At 39.8% G+C, this 20,085-nt stretch overlaps 1 protein-coding gene across 2 annotated transcripts in view; it reads right to left on the bottom strand.

Annotated features, from left to right (window-relative positions):
- The window catches only part of PPP2R2B (protein phosphatase 2 regulatory subunit Bbeta), a 260,773-nt gene that overhangs the window by 218,606 nt on the left and 22,082 nt on the right, over positions 1-20,085 (bottom strand). The window lies entirely within an intron of this gene.

The following is a 20,085-nucleotide window of genomic DNA, read 5'->3' as shown; positions in this document are numbered from 1 at the left end:
ACCATACTATCATTTCACAAAGCAAGTGAGGTATAGGTATCACCTACTCTCTGAAACTACATAGAGGAGATACTTTCATCTTCATTGTCATACTTTTGTTAATATCAGAGAGTCAATGACTTAAAACATTTCCAGGCTGGCCCCGTGGCTTAGCGGTTAAGTGCACGCGCTCCGCTACTGGCGGCCGGGGTTCGGATCCCAGGCGCGCACTGACGCACCGCTTCTCCAGCCATGCTGAGGCCACGTCCCATATACAGCAACTAGAAGGATGTGCAACTATGACATACAACTATCTGCTGGGGCTTTGGGGGAAAAATAAATAAATAAATAAATAAATAAATAAATAAAATCTTAAAAAAAAAAAAAAAAATTCCCAGATACTTCCAGCAGATATTCACAGGCTGCTTTTGCTTCTTACTTCGTTTCCAGCCTTACCATTTCTGAAATTTCCACATTAGCTCATCACTTTAAACTGCTTTCAACACCAATGTATCAAGCTCATCATCAAGCAGAACACCTTACAGATGCATGCGGTGTGCAGTGCTTTGAGTGAGCACATTCTACAAACGGATTTTTATCTACATTCCCAAGTAGCAGGGAGATTTTGCGGTGGTACTTACCCTCTCATGGAATGTTTACTAACTAGCTAATAATTTCATTGTCATCTTTAAGCCTTTCATGAGTCACAGCAAGAGTACACGCAAGGATCTAAGTAAGCAAAGTTCTTGGGCTGCCTTGAAACAAAACCTGTCTGTGCCATCACACCAAATCCCCCCAGCCTGTTTGAACACTGGCAATGGAAACATGGCATTTTCCACCTAGACGTTGCCTTCAATGTGACAAGGCAGTGTCTATCTTCAGGGCATTCAATGGTTATGAATTCTTGACACCTCATCTACTGTGGGAATGACATGTTGAAACAGTTTCTCCCTTTTCCAAGCCATTTTCATATTAAGCTCTGGTGAATGGGAAGTAATGAGATGGACCACGTAGTGCTCTGTCAGGCAAGCCGTGGGTCTCTCTCTCTCTCTCTCTTCCTCTCTCTTTCTTTCTCTCTTCCCATCCTCCCCTTCAGCAGCACGGCTGACAACTTCAAACATTTATTAATATCGATCCCCTCGTCTCCTAACAATCAATAGTCATCGTCCAAAGAACCAAATAATATTCAATGTGCAGAACTGTAGTTATTTTCACATAATACTGGAGGGAAATTAGAGATGACTCATTATACGAATCAGTTTATCTCTTTAAGATTAAGAAATGGCTACCATTTCTATATACATCCCAGGGTTTTAGCTAATGTGGCTCTAAAACAGTCCTGGTGAAGTGCTCTTACTACTTCTCTGGTTACATTAATCTACTGTCTAATGATTCCTTGGTAAAATATAATTTATGGCATCTAGAATTTTTAAAAGGATACTAGTTATACTTGTTATACATGGTAAATTGCTTGTCTTGTAATAATAGAAATAGCTAACATTTATTGAGGGCATGCAATGTTAAGCAAGGTCTTCGGTGTTTTACATACATAATCCATTTCATTCTCATAACAACTCTACAGAGGTAAGTCTCATTTTTATTATTCATGTTTTATACAGATGAGGACACTGACATTTTGATAGGATGGATGACTTGACTAAGGTTACCACTAATTAGTGACAGAACTAGAATTTAGAATTATTCTATCTGAACCAAGAGCCAAAAGTCTTAACACTGTTGTACACTACCTTTCTTGGTGAATTGAATTATTTCAAACCATTTTTGTTTTGGTTTAGCTATAAATATTTCACTGTGTCAACTCATCTAACATCCTTATTATTCAGGTTTCACTATCAAGGCTAAGACCTCTCATGGGTGCTATGAATAATACTGACTGCATTTTCCATATGAAAATTCACAGACCTTTATGATTTTTCAGAAAGTTCAGACTCTTTAGTTTGTGTTCCAAAACTGGATTTCAGAAATCAGGATAAAAGATGATCTCAAAAATTTTGCAAGAACCTATTTGCCCATTTGTAGTTATACTGTAGCAGAAAAAAATTTAATGACTAAAAATAATTTAATTTAGTATATTATTTTTTCATATCTTATATTTGGAGAGAAAATAACATTAAAATGCTCCTTCCAGAACATATCACGAAACATACTGAAAATTGTGAATTGTGGCCAAGTTAAACAGAAATTTCAGAGACTGATTTCCCAGTGTACCATTTTATGAGGCAGCACCACACCCACTTCAGCAGGTGAGTGAGCCTGGGGCCCACCCTCATGAGGGGGGTTCAGTTCTAGGGAAGATGCTCTTCTTTGGTTTGTCAACTGTCCACACTGAACCTGGGGTGGAATGACTTCTTCTTCACATCCCTCCTTTTCCTCAAGTCACCAAGACTTAGAGAATTAGAATAATGCACAACACCTTAGAACTTAATGTGTTCCAGCCCCTGCAGTCTATAGATGAAGAAACAGAGGCCCAGAAAGGTGGGAAGCTGAGAGAACCCGGGCAGACGCAGGCCGCAATGCCAGTTCTATGCATATTCCACCATCCCACGCTCTATCTCCAGCTTAGGCTGTACTGTGCAGACAACTTGTAAAGGATTCATCATTTGTGAACAGGGCTGACAGAACGTCCCCTCCTCCTAATGTTGTTAACCAGAAACTGCCTTATTGTAAGGAAAATAGATGCTGCTAATTCTGCAAAGATATCTGTATATTATGTTGATTACAGCCTAATGATCTGGGTTGGAGTCCCAGCTCCACCAGTCGTGAGCTGTGTGATGTCAGGTAAGTTACAAAACCTTCCTCAACCTGAGTAAGAAGGTGGTGATCACACCACCAACCTCTTAGGGTTGTTTGTGATACATAAATGCAATAATTCATGTTTAATACTCAACAATATATCTAACACATAATAAATACTCAATAATTATTATTTTTGTTATCATTATTATTTTGCGAAATTGTGACTGAAAATTCACTATTAGGTCTACGAGTATATCTACTCACTATTCCCTGCCCATTCAGCTGCTAACAAACCTACCGTAGTCAACACTACTTGCTAAACTCTCAAATAGATGAAAAAATTCTACCTCACTCCTCACTCTTACCAACACACATATCCCCCACTCACTTGGAGTATGAACTCCCGTGAAACCACTTATAATGTACACTTTGGCAGTGGCCCACCACAATCTTCTCAAGGCTCTTCACTGGGAAATGTCTCTGGCTAAGGTAATAAGAAAGGTCCATCCATAACAATATGGTAGTGATGCACTGGCAAGTATCCTATACAAGGTATTTTGTCATGGTTATAATGTTAGGATCTATGGCAAGAATTACACTTATTTTCTGACTTCCGTTGTTTAAGGTGCTGAGTCAGAATGAGAGATGATACTTCTAAATTCCAACTAACTGGACTCCACTTATATTTTATGAAGTTGAGCTGACCCTGTTCAGCTCCTAAAGGATACTGTTTGCCTGCTTTCCTAAGATGAATCCTCTAGAGACTACTCTATGGCTCTTCCCACTTCTAGACTCTTACCTGTCAGGGAGGCAGGTGTCTTGGAGGTTCTGTGGCTTTGCCTGATGAATGACAGCCAGAGCTCTGTCATTTGCAAAAGACAAACATTTGTGGAAGTCTGAGAACTGTTCCTTATAGAGATACGTCACTGCCAAAGGGCACAGAGATAGCTGTAGACACAGGTGTAGTATTAGGATATATTGATTAGCCTCTGGTTGGCTCTTTATTATGTAATTGGCACAATACTATGTTGGTGAAGTAAGTTGACTTTTTGACAATTTGCAGTCATTGAACTTGCCTTCTGCATCAAAGATATTGGGAGAACATGTTCCTCTGAATTTCACAAGGCCTCAGAATATAGCTCCTGTCCATCCGTCCGTCCATCCATCCATCCATCCATCCATCCATCCATCCATCCATCCAACAAATCTGTACTGAAGACTTGGTTTTGGGTGCTATGACAACAAATAGCAGCATCAATTATAACAGTAAATAGTGTCCTGGAGGAGTTTATAATTTGAAAAAAAATAATCCATATGACAAGTATAATATGTTAGAAAATCATATGGGGGATGGGAGAAGAAAATGATGTGGCTGTAAAGTGGCACAGTGAAGTACTAGGACAGCACTGTCCAAAAGAAATAAAATGTGAGACATACATGTAATTTTAAATTTTCTGGTAGCCAGATTAAAAAGTAAAAAAAATAAAAGATGAAATATTGACTTTTGTTATATTTTATTTATCCTAATGTATCCAAAATATCATTTCTGTATATTTAATCAACATCAAAACATTATTAATGAGATATTTCCCATTTTTTGATAAGTCTTTGAAGTCTGGTGTGTATTTTACACTTAGAGCACATCTCAAATGAAATAGCCACATTTCAAGTGCAAAGCATGTGTGGTGACCTTATTGGATTAGCATACTTTTAGAAAGTTCAAAAGAGGGAACAATTGCTTCTAGAGTAGAGGAGAATGGAATCAGAGAAGTTGACTTATGTGGGATGTGGGTATCTGAGCTGACTTCTGGGGTATGTTTGCTCCCTAGCACCATGTCCCACACTGTAGTAACGGTGCCGTCTTCTTGGTATTTTATGAGCCCCTGGTGAGAAGGTTCCATGTTCATATCCCTAACAGTGATCCTAAAAACACCCATCCTGGTGTTAAAGTCCCTACCTGTTGAATAAATACATGAGAGAAAAATAAAAACAGCCATCTACCACTTGCCAGACTCTGTATTGGTATTTTGCATACATTCTCTTTAACACTTATAATGAATTTGCGAGGAGCCGCTAATATCCGCATTTTATAGGAGAGGAAGCTAGAGCACAGAGTGGTTAAATGATTTCCCAAGATCACAGAGCTAGAAAGAAGGAAGTGAGAGGGGAATGGACGGACGGGTTTAACAGGAGGGAGAACTTACAGAGGGAAGGATGAGGGTAGCCTAGACTCAAGGGTGAGCCACAGCACAGAGTTAAGGTGGTTGTGGGAAGAGAACCCAGGATATGTGAAGTGTCTGCCCTCTGCCTCATCCCCATAGTGTGTGTGTGTGTGTTATATAGTAACATATTTATGACTAACATATACTAGCTTGTTTAATAAATCTTAAACAATTCCTTATACATTATCCCTTGGACCTCCATTCTGTCTCCCTTGATAAGGTTTCCTTGAAATAATAAACAAAAATAAATTTCTAGCTTCCAAAGGCAAAGGGCATTCTGGGAAGGGAGAATCAGAGAAACTCTAGTCATTAGAAGTTTAGCCCAATTTTCCCCCCTCCACCCTTTTCAACGTCTCTGAAAAGTAGATATCCATCCTCCCTCTGAAAAGACCATCCTCCCCCAAGACCATCCCTTCCACTCTTTGATAGGCTGAACACCAGAAGATTATTCTGTATACTCATCTTCAGTCTCCCTCCCTATAACTTTTTGTGTGTGTGTGTGTGAGGAAGATCAGCCCTGAGCTAACATCCATGCCAATCCTCCTCTTTTTGCTGAGGAAGACTGGCTCTGAGCTAACATCTATTGCCAATCCTCCTCCTTTTTTTCCCCAAAGCTCCAGTAGATAGTTGTATGTTATAGTTGCACATCCTTCTAGTTACTGTATGTGTGACACGGCCTCAGCATGGTGGGACAAGTGGTGCGCTGGTGCCCGCCTGGAATCCGAACCCGGGCCGCCAGTAGCAGAGCGCGAGCACTTAACCGCTAAGCCATGGGGCCGGCCCCCCTCCCTATAACTTCTAATTAGTTAGGAGCTGGCTCTAATTGTGCACCACACAGTACTTCTTCAGATAGATGTGACATGCCTCATCTCTTTGATGCTGGTGCGGGTGGCAGAAAAGCAAACATTACTTATGCAGTACTAAAAAAAAATCATCGGGCCGGCCCCATGGCTTGGTGGTTAAGTGCGCGCGCTCCGATGCTGGTGGCCCGGGTTTGGATCCCGGGCGCGCACCGAGGCACCACTTCTCCGTCCATCCTGAGGCCGAGTCCCACATACAGCAACTAGAAGGATGTGCAGCTATGACATACAACTATCTACTGGGGCTTTGGGGGGAAAAATAAATAAATAAAATCTTAAAAAAAAAAAAATCATAAAATGTAGGTGCAATTTCTAAAAAATTAAAAATCTAAAAAATTCTAAATTTCTAAAAAATTACAAATACACAAAATGTATTTGTGTCAGCTGGGAGGAAAGTGTAAGAACTAGAACTTGCCCCTATAAAATTTGATACTTTCTCATTTTTACTATAGCGTAGGGAAAAGACTTTTAAATCTATTGACCATGCTAAGTAGTCATCAGCAACTTGGAGAGCCAGGATTCCATGAAAAACAAGTTTGCAAATTGTAATGATAAAATATGATAAAGTTCTAACTTCCTGACTTCTTGGTTGTGTTTGGACAGCCACTAGCCCCCCACCAGGAGTGGGGGGAGGAGACACAGAATAGGATGCAAATAATGTCACCATTTCTGCAACTTTATTCACCTTTCTTTCCAAATGTTTATTTTTGCTTCCTTAGGGTATCAGGAAGAGCATGTTCTAACACAATTGTTCTGAGTTGTTGCCAGGAAGTCAAGTTTATCTTTAGCATCATCTCTGGGCAAATAGCACAGACAGAGGAAAATGGTGTTTGGGGCCAAATGTTAAAAACTTGAGATTTGTGTTGCCTGAGCTGAAAGAGCAAAGAGCTACAATGAAAAGCTAATAATGTTGGTTGTTTTTTTTTCTATAAGAATTTCTATTTAGAGGAGAGGCAGTAGTGAAAAGAGGATGGGCTTCACCTACCAAAGGCTTTGGGTTCAAACTCAGCCTTGATTAATTGCTGCCCAATTGAGTACTCAAACTTAATTTAAGAAATATTTAATTGAATGACTCCTCTGTGCCAGACACTTTGTCCTCACAGAGCTTAAAGTCCAAGTAAGTTAGTTACCTCTGAATCTGTTTTTACATCTAAAAGAAGAAAATACAATACTATTCCTGGGCTTTTATGATAATTAAATGAGATAACATATGTAAAATTACAAAGCCCAGTGCCTAGCATATAGTTATTGTTTAAGAAATATTCATTTCTTTATTTTGTCATCAGAATAACCAAATTAATCTCTCCTTTGAGTCAACTTACGATTTAAAAGTACAGCTCTACTACATAACTAAAAATAAAACACACAGTTCCATGAATCTAGACACTTCCCAAATACCCCAGGTTTGGGGGGTGGCCCATCAACTATGACAGCCAGATTTCAAAAAACAGTCTCAGATAGTACCGCTTCAAATAGCCCTATTTTGACTTTAACTTGGTTCTATGCAAAGCAAAAATAAATTGTTTTTCTTTTCAATTACCAGCAACTATGGTACATGCAGCATAAAAATTAGAGCTATAAATAACGCTGAAATATTAGAACTTCTCATGCAGAATTATCTATTGATTGCCTGGAATATGTGAGACATCATGATGGGATTAGCATAACAAAAGCAAGAAATGTGTCTCTGACCTGATGGAGCTTACTCTTTAGCGGGAGAGATATAATGTCTGCTCTCAGGAAGGAGAAACAAGACAAACATGTATTAAATAATAGTGGCCAATATGCTATTTTATGAGCATTAAATTATGAACTAGAGTCTCTAATATAAGGATTTAGAGAGACTGGCCTAGTCAAGGAGGCTTTTGGGGGAAGAAAGTGGGATTCTGTACATAAAGATTGAATGCACCAAAACTCAAAGCAGAAGCTAACCACAATAATGTCCACCTTCTTTTTCTGAATACGTGTAGTCTTCTCTCAACTCCTTAATTATTCCCTAGTACAAATTCTACCTGGTTCCATCTCATCCAAAAGGCCGCATTAACCATTCCTGAGTAAAAGATATTTGGTTTAGATACCATTGTAGTATTTTCAAAGGAGGTGTTCAGTCCAACTGGGTCTGCTTCTTCTCCGACTCCCCACCCCCAAAAAAAGAAAAGAAAAAGAAAGGCGTAGGTTACATGCTCTATTTGCATTTTCTAATTGTGAGAATCTCCCATTCCTACCTCCCAAACTTCCCTGTGGGCAGGTGGTAATCACAACCCAGACAGCTATGCTGCCCATCCTACCAGCCAGAAATGGAATCAGATCAGGCTAGTGATGAAGAGGTTTGATGTTAGAAAGCTTTTAAAATTCTAAATCCTGTTTGGACTGGACAAGCTTCAGAGGCGAGCCCTCTGAGACAGGCTTCATCCATATTCCCTAGCCACACCCCTCTAAAGCCAGAACAACCGCACTCCATTCTTGGCATGAAATACAATACCCTCCCCTTAAAGTACTGCACATTCACGCCTCAGTTATGTTCTGCACATTTGTTCACCTCAACTTTCTTCAGTCTTCTAGATTAGAAATGCTTCACCAGCCACTGAGGGATGAACTTCATGGGAATCTATGATCTCTCTGAAATGATAGGGCCCATTGTATGTGTATGGATTTCTTGGCATTCTTCTCCCTGTAGAGAGGAGCCTTAGCTTTCATCAGATTCTCAAAGGGCTTCATGAGGCCTCCCAACCCCTGCTCCCCCCAAAAGTTTAAGAACCTGTATTTTAAATCTACCAGGGTCAGATTTCTATTTATATCATTTCCAAATGGCTGCACTCCAGCCATAACTTGAAGAAAAGAAAAAACGACACACTTTAAAAAAATATTTCAGTGTTTCTTATCTGCTAATAACAACCAAGTACTAACTATTCAAAAGTTTGGCTCCTAGACTCTAATAAATTAGATTAAAATAATTTTTAAATGCAGATTTTTTTTCTGTCCTAATTCTTAAAAATTATCCAGAGGTCAGACTCTGTGAATAATGATCAACTTGGTTCTTGATTCCATCATCTTTCAGTAGCTGTCTAATGACACTTGGTAGTCTACTGAGCACTATACTAGGGGAAGTATATAAACCCAGTTACTTTGTGGGTTGCAATCAAATTGCTTTATCAATAAGGAAAATTATGAAACTGCCCCACCCTTGCTCCTCCCAGCAGTGATAGAGTACAGGAGATTAGGTTTCAAATGGCCCCAAGGAAAAGGTATTCCCAATGAGCTCAGATCCTATTTTATACATTCCTAAAAGAGGTGCCTTGTAACGGATTGGAGTAGGATCAGAAAAGTCACTGGTGTTCTCTCACACTACAGAAAAAAGTATAAGTTAGAAGATATAATCTCATTGTCCATTCTGGGCACAACTAACCATGCAACTCTCCACTTCTCAAAGCCTTAGTTCATTCTTCTATAATTTGGAGATGGCTCTGCTTGCTTCATCTATTTTACAGAGTTATTGCAATCAGGAGATAATGATTTCAAAAACAGATTGAAATATTCCAAAATGCCAGACAAATAAGAGGTCCTCTTCTTTCCCAGCCTTCTTGGATCCTTGCTCTTTCTACATACACACAAACGGTTGGCAGGACCCCCAGCAAAATGTCACTATGCATCTGCGAGCATTCATTTCAGGAACAGCCCACCACTTATCTGGAAAACCAGAAACCACAGGTAGGGCAGAAGACTTGTACCACACAGCTTCACTCCCTGCAACTTAATTTTTGAAAATAAATTTGAGATGCCATTCAGAAAGCACCCTGGACACTGAAAACCTGAAATTCCATTACAAAGAAGAGCTCTCAAAGCCAGCTGGGTTTAGCACCTACACGTCTATCTTTTCTTTTCAGCACTTTGTATCTAGAGATCATTATACAGTCTTCACAGAACTTTCACATACCTTGTTCCATCTTTCTCTCATTAACAACCTTGTGAGGTGTGCAGAACAAACTCTTTTCCATCTTTCACTTGACTGACTCTTTACCTTTAGCCTACACAGTGATCTGAGGTTAAGGCAATCTTCATAATCAACAAGTCCCTTCCCCTAAAATCCTTTAGATTTCAGAGAACTTAGAATAATATTCCAAATCCTTACTTACAAAGTCCCATGAGAACTGACCCCTGCCCACCTTCACAGACTCATCTCATGCCACTCCTTCCTTCTCACCAATCTTCAGCCATACTCATTTTCTTCAGATTCCTTCAACATGCCACAAGCCTCAGGGCTTTTGCACATATTTCCTCTACTTGATTTACTCTTTCCCCAATTCTTTGTGTGGCTGACTCATTTTCATCCTTTATCTTTCGGCTTATGTCAACTCAACTGGGATTATCAAAAGCAATCCTACCATGGTTATTGAGCATCTCAGTCTCTCATTTGTTTTCACCACGGCATAATATATGATTATCTCATTTACTGGGTTTTGTTTTGTATTTGCACGTCTCCTCCACAAATCTCTAAGCTTCGTGAAGTATAGGCACCATGTGGGGTCAGCTCATGATCAGAACTCCAGTGTGTAAACCATAGCCAGCGCTGATATAGTAAACATTCCACTACCAGATAGTGGGCACTCAGTAAATATTTATTGAGTGAAAGAAATAGGCAATTTGAGTATGTACACTAAATTCTGTTTCCCCTGTGCATGTATTAAAGCAGAAATGCTTACTAACTTGTTTAAAAAAGATTCCTTGACTGAGAGTTTGGAAGCTCTAGACCTGAGCTGACCAATCTAATAGCCACTAGCCCCATGTGGCTATTGCACACTTGAAATAAGGCTAGTCTGAAATGAATGTACCCTAAGTGTAAAATACACACCAGGTTTTGAAGACAATATGAGAAAAAGAATATAAAATATCTAATTCATAATTTTTATTTTGATTACATGTTGAAATAATATTTCCAATACCCTGGATTAAACAAAACATTACAATTATTAATTTCACCTGTTTTACTTTTTAATGTGGCTATTAGAAAATTAAAATTACATATATGGCTTGTATTATACTTCTATTGGGTGATGCTGGTCTAGAGTACTTCCCTATCCCCTCAGCATTTCAAAGTTAATCTGATTCTTATGCTTGTGTCTTTTTTTTTTTTTAACTCTCTATGATGGTACATATTGGGAGTGGAAAATATGTAGAAGTTTCAAAGTCACTGCTTAAAATTCTTAATGTTATCTTACAGTTTTTTTTAATCTTATGCAGATATTAGGAAATTGTTCAGGTATCACACACTATAATAAATCAGACTCCTGGGCAGAAAAAGATCTTTATAAAATTGTACAACAATTATTTGCCCTATTGTCAGCCTTCAATTCTTTCATTCTACTTGCAGCGTCACTACGATAATCTAGGCTGATGATCTCTCACCCGTACAACCGAGTTAGCTTCCTCCCACTCTTCCAGCTCCAACTCATTTTTTTCAAATAGCCAGAGCGATCATTCTAGAGTACAAGGCTTATATGTCACTTTCTTTTTTTTTTTTTTTTTGTGAGGAAGATCAGCCCTGAGCTAACATCCGTGCTAATCCTCCTTTTTTTTTGCTGAGGAAGACCGGCTCTGAGCTAACATCTATTGCCAATCCTCCTCCTTTTTTTTTTTTTCTCTCCAAAGCCCCAGTAGATAGTTGTATGTCATAGTTGCACATCCTTCTAGTTGCTGCATGTGGGATGCGGCCCCAGCATGGCCGGAGAAGCGGTGCGGCGGTGTGCGCCGGGATCCGAACCTGGTCCGCCAGTAGCGGAGCGCGCGCATTTAACCGCCAAGCCACAGGGCCGGCCCTGTCACCTTCTTCCTTAGCACACACCTGCAGTTTTCCACTGACCTCAGAATAAAGTTCAAATCCTTAATCCAGTCTTCAATTGCTGACATAATGCTGGCCCTACTTACCTCTCCCTCTTCCTCCCTCCTTAGACTCCACCCTCCGGCCACTCTGAACTCTTGAAGTTCTGTCAACGTGCCATGCTTCCTTTTGCTTTTGGACATTTGTTCCTTCTGCCCAAGCCCACTCCACCACCCTCTTTTTATCTGGTCAACTCCCGCTCTGTTCTCAGTGTAGGGTTAGGGAAGGCCACTGTGTCTGGTAGGTAGGATTCAAGGGGAGGGCACGTTCTAGCCTCCAGGAAACTTTTCCTCGCTGCCACCACCAAAAGATGGCTTATGACATGCCAGGCATGCGCTAAGCACTCTCCATGATTATCCCAGTGAGTCTTCACCATAAACCTGTGAGGAGAAAGCAGCAGCAGCTAATGTTTAGCACTGTGTGCCAGGCTTGTTATGAGCCCTTCACACATATTATCCCAGACCTCACAACAACTCACTGAGGTAGGTAGGTACTATTATTATCCTATTTATTGATGAAGAAGTGAAGCCCAGATAGGTTTAGTAAGTCACCCAGCCCCATAGCTGGGGGTTTCAGTTCCTATAGTTTGACTTTACAGCATATATTGGCTCATGGCAGGTTTTATCACTGTTTTAGAGATGAGGAAACAGAAGATCAGAAGGGTTAAGTAACCTGCCCAAAGTGGTCAAGTCATTTGAAAGAGCAGTTAGATGCCCCATTATGTTTCTCCCCATCACTCTATACACCTGGCTTCCCTCACTATAGTGTAAGCTGCTGCTTCTCTAATTCTTTTTAATTTTTTATAGACTTTTTGAAAAGTTTTAGATTTACAGAAAAATTGAACAGATAAAACAGAGAATTCTCATATGCCTCCTGCTGAGTTTCCCCTACTATGAACATCTTATGTTAGTGTGGTGCATTTGTTAAAATTAATGAACCAATATTGACATATTATTATTAACTAAAGTCCATAGTTTAATTCATATTTCCTCAGTTTTTACCTAACGTCCTTCTCTGTTCTAGGATCCCATCCAGGATACTACATTACACTTAGTTGTCATATCTCCTCAGGCTCCTCCTCCTGTGGCAGTTCCTCAGATTTTCCTTGCTTTTGGTGATCTTGACAGTGTTGAGGCGTACTGGTCAGGTATACCATAGGATGCTCTTTTATTGGAATTTATCTGACATTTTTTCATGTTTGAAGATCACAGAGGTAAAGTGCCATTTTTGTCACATCATATCAAGGACACCTACTATCAACACGACTTATGACTGTTCACAGGGACTTTGATCACCTGGCTGAAGTACTGTTTGTCAGGTTTCTCCTCCGTCAGGTGACTCTTCCTGCCCCTCTCCCCTTTCCAAACTGTGCTTTTTAAAAAAAAGTCACTCTGTGCCGCCCACACTTAAAGGACGGGGAGCTAGGCCCACTTGCTTTGCTCCTTGAGCCTGAGTCATCTGTATAATTGATTCGGAGTTCTTCTGCCTGGCAGATTTTTCTCTCCTCTCCCATTTATTAATTTATTCAATTATTTATTTATATCAGTTTGGACTCACGGACATTTATTTTATACTTTGGGATATAATCCAATACTACTTTTTATTTTGTTGCTTAAATTGCTCCACTCTAGCCACTGGGAGCTCAGTTGGCTCCTGTGTCCCTTTGACACACTCCCATCAACGTAGGGAGTACATTTTTCTTTTTTGAGCACTTCCTTACTTTCTGGCACTATAAAAGTCTCCAGGCTTATCTTGTACATTTCCTTCTCCAGTCCTAGAATCAGACATTTCTCCGAGGATTCCTGGTTCCTTTTATTGGAGAATGGTTTCAGAAATCAAGAACTGGGTGCTGATTGTGCTTGTTGCTATGGTGTGTCATTTCTTTCAAGCTCTCCCAGCCGACACAGAAAGAAATATATGTATGTACACAAACCTGTGTATATACAAATACTCATAAACATTTCTATGTGTAATTATGTTTATTTCTACAAACTTAAACATGAGTTCTTACTGATGTCTCCAACTCTAATTCATTACTGCATGGATCATTCTAACCTCCTGCCCTTGCTAATCTGTAAATTACCACTCAAATAGTGAGAAATGACTGTAAGTTTCTTAAAGGCAGCGTTTAGTGCCTTATTCACTGCTATATCCCAAGTACAGTGCTTGGCACGTATAATGCACATGATGACTTATTATTGAGTTTACCTGATAATTTCAATTCTGAAGGGACAGATTAATTTGCAAATGTTACCAAATATGGATTCCAAAGACTAAAATCACAACAACTTATTAGGGCAACAGTACAAGCGGGTGCACTAACAAAGGTCTGATTTAAGTGTGTTTATTCAACTCTGTGAAGGGAAAATGACAGTAATACATGTAAGCCACGCGAAAAGGATTCAGGCTCCCCTGAAAAGGATTCAAGTGGCATAAAATGGTTTGTTTCTCCATAGCAATTTACATTTATTAAAATAGATAATAGGCATAATCATTGTCAAAATCGAGCTTGTACCCTCTATAATATCTTAATATATTCTCGAAGTTCCTGACAAACAGGCATGAAGCCGTGGCAGATTAGACTCTAAGTGGGGGATCACTCTAACAGCACAGCAGAAAAAGCAATCTCACACTTCTGGGAAGGAAAATAAGACCTGGGTAAAGTACAAAGGGAAAGGTGCTGAAGTGACGCATCAGCTGGAAAGGGACCTGGGCTCCAATGTGACACTCTGTTTTAATGATGCTAATTTATGTCTGGGGAAGTGTGTGTGCATGACACAGGGAATTTGAAGAGGTCTATATTATACCATGGAGGAGCTCATCTTGAATCTCTTGGAAGGGTATGTGCTTTATATGGGGAATGCCTCACAAAGGCATATATTATGTAGATTCTGTGTCAGTTTCATATGAACAAATCTCTTGTCTCCTTAAATCTATTCTGGATTGTTTCCAATCTGTTCTTTACACTGCAGCCCTAATGATCTTTTTGAAAAACAAATTTGGTGGCTGCTCCCCATCTTCTCCACATTTTAACATTTCCCTTTACTCCTAGGATAAAAAGCAATAAGGCCTAGTATAACTTCAAGACTCTGCAAGATGTGACTTCTGTCTAGTGCCCACCCTGTGGGAATTCTAGCCACATGGGTCACCTTTCTCTTCTCTGAACACACTCTCCCTTTACTACTACCACTACAGGGCCCTCGTACATGCACTTCTCTCTGTGGGTCATCCTTCCATCTTGTCTTCAACATAGCTAACTCCTACTATGGCTTCAGGATTTAGCCCAATCAGTCCTTCAGCAGGGAAGCTTTCCCCGTCCATGTCCAATCCTCTCATTACACACACTCATAGCACCACAAACTCTTCCTTTACAGTGCTTGTCACAGTTACAATTGTACATTTATCTTTGTTCCTCTTTGATTAATGTAATTCCCCAGAGGGCCTTGTTGCTCCATATTCCTGGCACCTACCCCCATGCCTGGCACACAATAAGTGCCCAATAAATATCTATTGAATAAATGAATGAAAAATGATCATACCCCAATCCACACTATTGTCAAGGCTTTCCTGAACATTAAACCTCCTCTTTGGATTCTGAAGAATATGTCATTTCACACCAGAAATTTGCTTGGTCACTCTTGTTATAAGTATAAGAAATATCACTGCTAGGCTGCAGTAGTTTCCAAAGGGAAACAAGAGGTGCCTTTTATCATATGGGTCATTAATGTGTTGAAATAGATGCTTATTCGGAAGTGGACATAAGGAGACATGAAAAAAAAATCCTATCTAAAAGAGGTCAGCTATGGTGCTGATCATCTAATAGTCCTAATCCTTAAGATGACCGTCATCAAGTAATTTTGCTTTATTTCACAATATCCTAATTGCCTCTATTGGTTTTCAAGCTCTAATCATGGTGCCTGGATTTCTTTTAACAAACATTTACTGAGCACATTTATTACATGCCAGGCACTATGTTAGACCCTGGGATACACGCTGAGCAAGAGACACAAGGTGCTTAACTTCTAGTGGATGAGAGAGCCAACACAGATTGGCAGCCATTTCAGATGAGTGAATTTCAGATTAGTGTGTGATTAGTGTTGCTAAGGAAAGAAGTCATGTTCTATGTGAGTAAGATCATTCCCATTGTTTCAGCATGATCTCAAGTGATCCAGATGCCTCACTGGGATAACCTGCATCATTATTGCTCTGTTGTATCAAATAGATCACAGTGTTTTCACTTGATGGAGGATTAAAGGATTTTGTTTTAATGTCATGGTCTCCCACAGGATTTAAATATATGCACTTCCTTGAATTAAATAAAAGACTAGGCAAAAGACAAGGTATATCTTTTCTAAAGAGTCACTATAAACCCTCAAAGTCTCTATTGTCAGTTTAGCTGTACCTCAAGGAATCAAAGTGCCTTATTGTCTAAGATGCATATCTCAACAGAGCATCTGTTTTATGCCAAGAGATTTTTCAGTTGGTTTTAGTGATAAATAGTTCAAGGAGTAGTTAGTGGTACAGAACATCTTAAAGACATCTATGGAGAGATTGTAAATTTTGCAAAGATTTAGTCAAGACTCTCTTGATAACCATTATAAACCTTAAGGCGTAGGGTAGCGTTTGGAGCATAACCGGCCCTCAATAATTATGTGTTAAATCTTTGCTGAATGAATGGCAATATTTCGAGAAAATTAGCCAGTTGAAGGATGGGACCAAAGTGGAGCTAAAAAAGAAAAATTAAAATTGAAGTGGCTCACTTACCAAGAGAGAAAGCCACGGAGAAAGGGCTCCAAGAACAGTATCCTCTCCGTTTGCTTTTGACAAAGACTGCAGACTTACAAGGGGTCGGTCAGGAAGTTGGGAGAATCTCAGTAACAGACAACGGCAGCCCAAGAGGCCACGGCTCAAGACTAATGCTCCAGCCTACCGTCTCCAATGGGGAAGAACAATCAGCAGATTGATAAATTCTTCTGTTTACACTCTTGAACAAATAAACTAATTGCGTCTTTATTTTTAACCTGACAAATCATAGCTTGATTACAGGTCATTAGTGACCATTAATACATGAAACTGTTTGCATTTCACTGGTACATCTGAATTAAACAGGCTTGCCTTTCACACTAGCTCAATCAAGCTTCCAAAGGGACCTCCCCCGACCCCACATCGGGCCCCAAGCAGGACTTAAACAAACTAACAATTAGCCTCTGGAATTGAACTATGATGCAGAAGAATTCATTATTTTGGTTCATTGTTGATCTCCCTAGTGTAGAACCAGCCATTCCCTTTGTAGTGGAGACACGCTGTTTGTGCCCAGAGTGTTCGCCTCTCTCCGAACATTCTCAATTATTCCCATGGCTGCTAATGCGTTGGCCAGCAACACGGACCTGCTTGTGTGATACTAGTATAAGTTCACAACACAATGGCTGATTAGAGTGCAGATAAATGCAAAGAGCACTTTGGAAATGTTAAAAATATCTAGGTAACAGGAACAGAGTCTATTTGGCAAAAAAGTGGAGGCAGAACAGAGAATATATACATACACTGGTCAAATTCTGGTAGTCTAGAATTTTAAAAAGTCCATTTGGGGATTTGGATTATCCTTATTAGAAGTCAAGATTCTTGGAAAGAATTGGATAATTGCCAAGTCTCTATGTCTGTTTGTGCTGAGCAGTCACGGAGCGGCATGGAATGATTAACAGATTAACAATCTCAGAAATGTTTGAGGACTTTCTAGCACAGCAATTGCCATTTGGGAGCAAATCCATGGTCTATCTCATCTAACGTTCTGTTGCTTCAAAAAGTGTCCCCCAGGGGGGCCGGCCCTGTGGCGTAGTAGTTAAGTGCGTGTGCTCCGCTGCTGGCGGCCCGGGTTCGGATCCCGGGCGTGCACCAATGCACCGCTTGTCAGGCCATGCTGTGGGGGCGTCCCATACAAAGTGGAGGAAGATGGGCACAGATGTCAGCCCAGGGCCAGTCTTCCTCAGCAAAAACAGGAGGATTGGCATGGATGTTAGCTCAGAGCTGATCTTCCTCACACACACAAAAAAATGTCCCCCAGGGAATGCCACTTTTGACTACTAACATGCTAAGGCCATAGAATTAGAGGAGTGGCTAACAAGGCAAGTAACAGCAGCCCATATATTGCTGAAACCATTTTTACTTTTTATTCTAGGCTAGCTACTGAGCATGTGACTCATGGCTGAGCTCAACATGCACAATGATAGTTTAGTGTTCCTTGCAGTTTAAAAAGGACTTTCAAAAGAGTTATCCCGCTCATCTGTATATCAGCCCTAAGAAAAGTTAGATTATTAACAGCATAGTAATGGTGGAAAATGCAGGCTCTAGAGGCAACTTCTCTGTTTTCAAATCCTGGCTTTTCTACTTACTAGCAGGGTGACTTGAGCAAGCTACTTAGCCTTTTTAAGCTTCACTTTTCTCATCTGTAAAACAGAGATAATAATGGTTACCTCATAAGGTAACTGTAAAACTGAAATAGGTAATTAATGCATGGAAAGTGTTTAGTGTACTTAAACATGGCACATAATAAGTGCTTGAGAAATATTAACTGCAATTATTTCTCTCTTTCTCCTCTTCCAGCACCACCACCACCCACCATGGCCACCATCTCTGCCACCACAATTATCACCACCACCGTCCCCCACAGGAAGGTAAGGAAACTAAATCTCCAAGATAGACTTTTTCCTGAAGTCATCCAACTACTAAATAACTAACCCATTATCTTCTAAGTGTACCATTCTGCCTACCTGGAACACTTTTCATTCCTCTTCCCTTCAACTGACTCCTTCTCCTCATCCTTCAGGTCTTGGCTTAGCCATCTCCTTCTTCATGAGCCCCCCTCTGAGCCCTCTTACATCCTCTCATAGTCGCATGTCCTTCGTCCATCACAGAACTTCTCATACTACATTATAATTACCTGTTATCCTGTCTGTGTCCCCCACTACACCAGGAGCTCCTTAACAGAAGAGACCAAGTCTGTGTCCTACATCTTTGCATCCACAGTGCAGAACATAGCCCCAGGCACAGAGAAAGTCCTCAATAAATGCTTAATATGTAAAAGGATGGATGGCGGACTCTATTCATACCAATCTGCTGCCACATATTAAAGGATTATTTCTCATTGGAGCATATTTTGGGAAATCAGAGATAGCCATACATGGTTTCATGCCTTAAACTGCAATGAAATAATCCTAATCTCATGTAAAAACTCAAGTCAATCTTAACCAAATTCTGAAGAAAGGAGCTTAACTTGTGAAAATAACACCTTGCAGTGATTCTTAAATTATGTTAACACACACACACTCTCATTCAGTTTATACCTCACACTTATTCACGAAGCTATGCACAATACTTACATAGTTACCAACCCCATAGCATTTTGAAAAGGGCACCGTCTTTGTACTTTGAAAGGATTTTTTCAGAAACATTCGGACTTGATGAGGCACAGTGAAAAGCAGGCATTCATCCTTGTTATTCTTCCTCACAACAAGCTCTTAAAATTCTGACTCTGAACCGTCTCTTTCTCACTTGCAGCTTTTGCGTTTTTGGAAATCTTGAGTCTGACATGACACAGACCAGAAAAACAAGACCAAATAACAAAACACTTCAATCCCTCCCCTCTCTCTCCCTTTTGGAGGAGGTATAGAGGGTACAAAAGTTGGAAGCTTCAGGGAAATCCATTCAAAGCCTATCTAGTCTCATCTCATTAAAGTACTGTCATCGAGGGCAAACCAAATAAAACTCAGACCCCCCGCCCCCAATCAATAGTATATCAGAATGCATTGAATATGTTTCTTGGTTGGTAGAAATGAAACAAAAGTACATTGAAATCACAACAGATATAAACTCTTTATTAAAATAGGTCAGAAAGAAACATGTAAAATTTTCTATGGCAAGGAAAGAGCTAAACTCCACCTCACATTATAAACCCTCCAAAGTATTTAAAAACAAACCCTACTCTTATCATCTTACACAAAAATACACATTAAGAAATATAACCTGTGTGGAGTCTATATAAATGTATAAAGCTAAGCCTGCATAGTTCCTTTGGGACACCAGTGCCTGACACATCCTTAACCATAGGCTGATGGAGAATATACATAAACATATATATATATACATACATAAATATATACATCTGCTCTTTGCTTTCTTTTCCCTTTAAGTCTTTGACCACATTTTTAATTTCATTTCCCTATGAAAAATACCTGGATAGGTTTCTTTCTCCATTTCTTTTCTTAAAAGAAGCTTTTCTCTTCTGAATGTCATACTCTTTGATCTGTCTCAGAGTTCATATCTACCTCTGATACAAACTCCACCTTAACGAAGAATCTCTGATGATTCTTTTTCTTAAATAAAAATATACAGTTCT

The sequence above is a fragment of the Ceratotherium simum genome, chromosome 4, assembly GCF_057802395.1.
Source record: "Ceratotherium simum simum isolate JZ-2026a chromosome 4, ASM5780239v1, whole genome shotgun sequence".
NCBI lineage: Eukaryota > Metazoa > Chordata > Mammalia > Perissodactyla > Rhinocerotidae > Ceratotherium > Ceratotherium simum.
The sequence above is the reverse complement of the archived record's forward strand: the minus strand, read 5'-3'. Positions and strand labels throughout refer to the sequence as shown.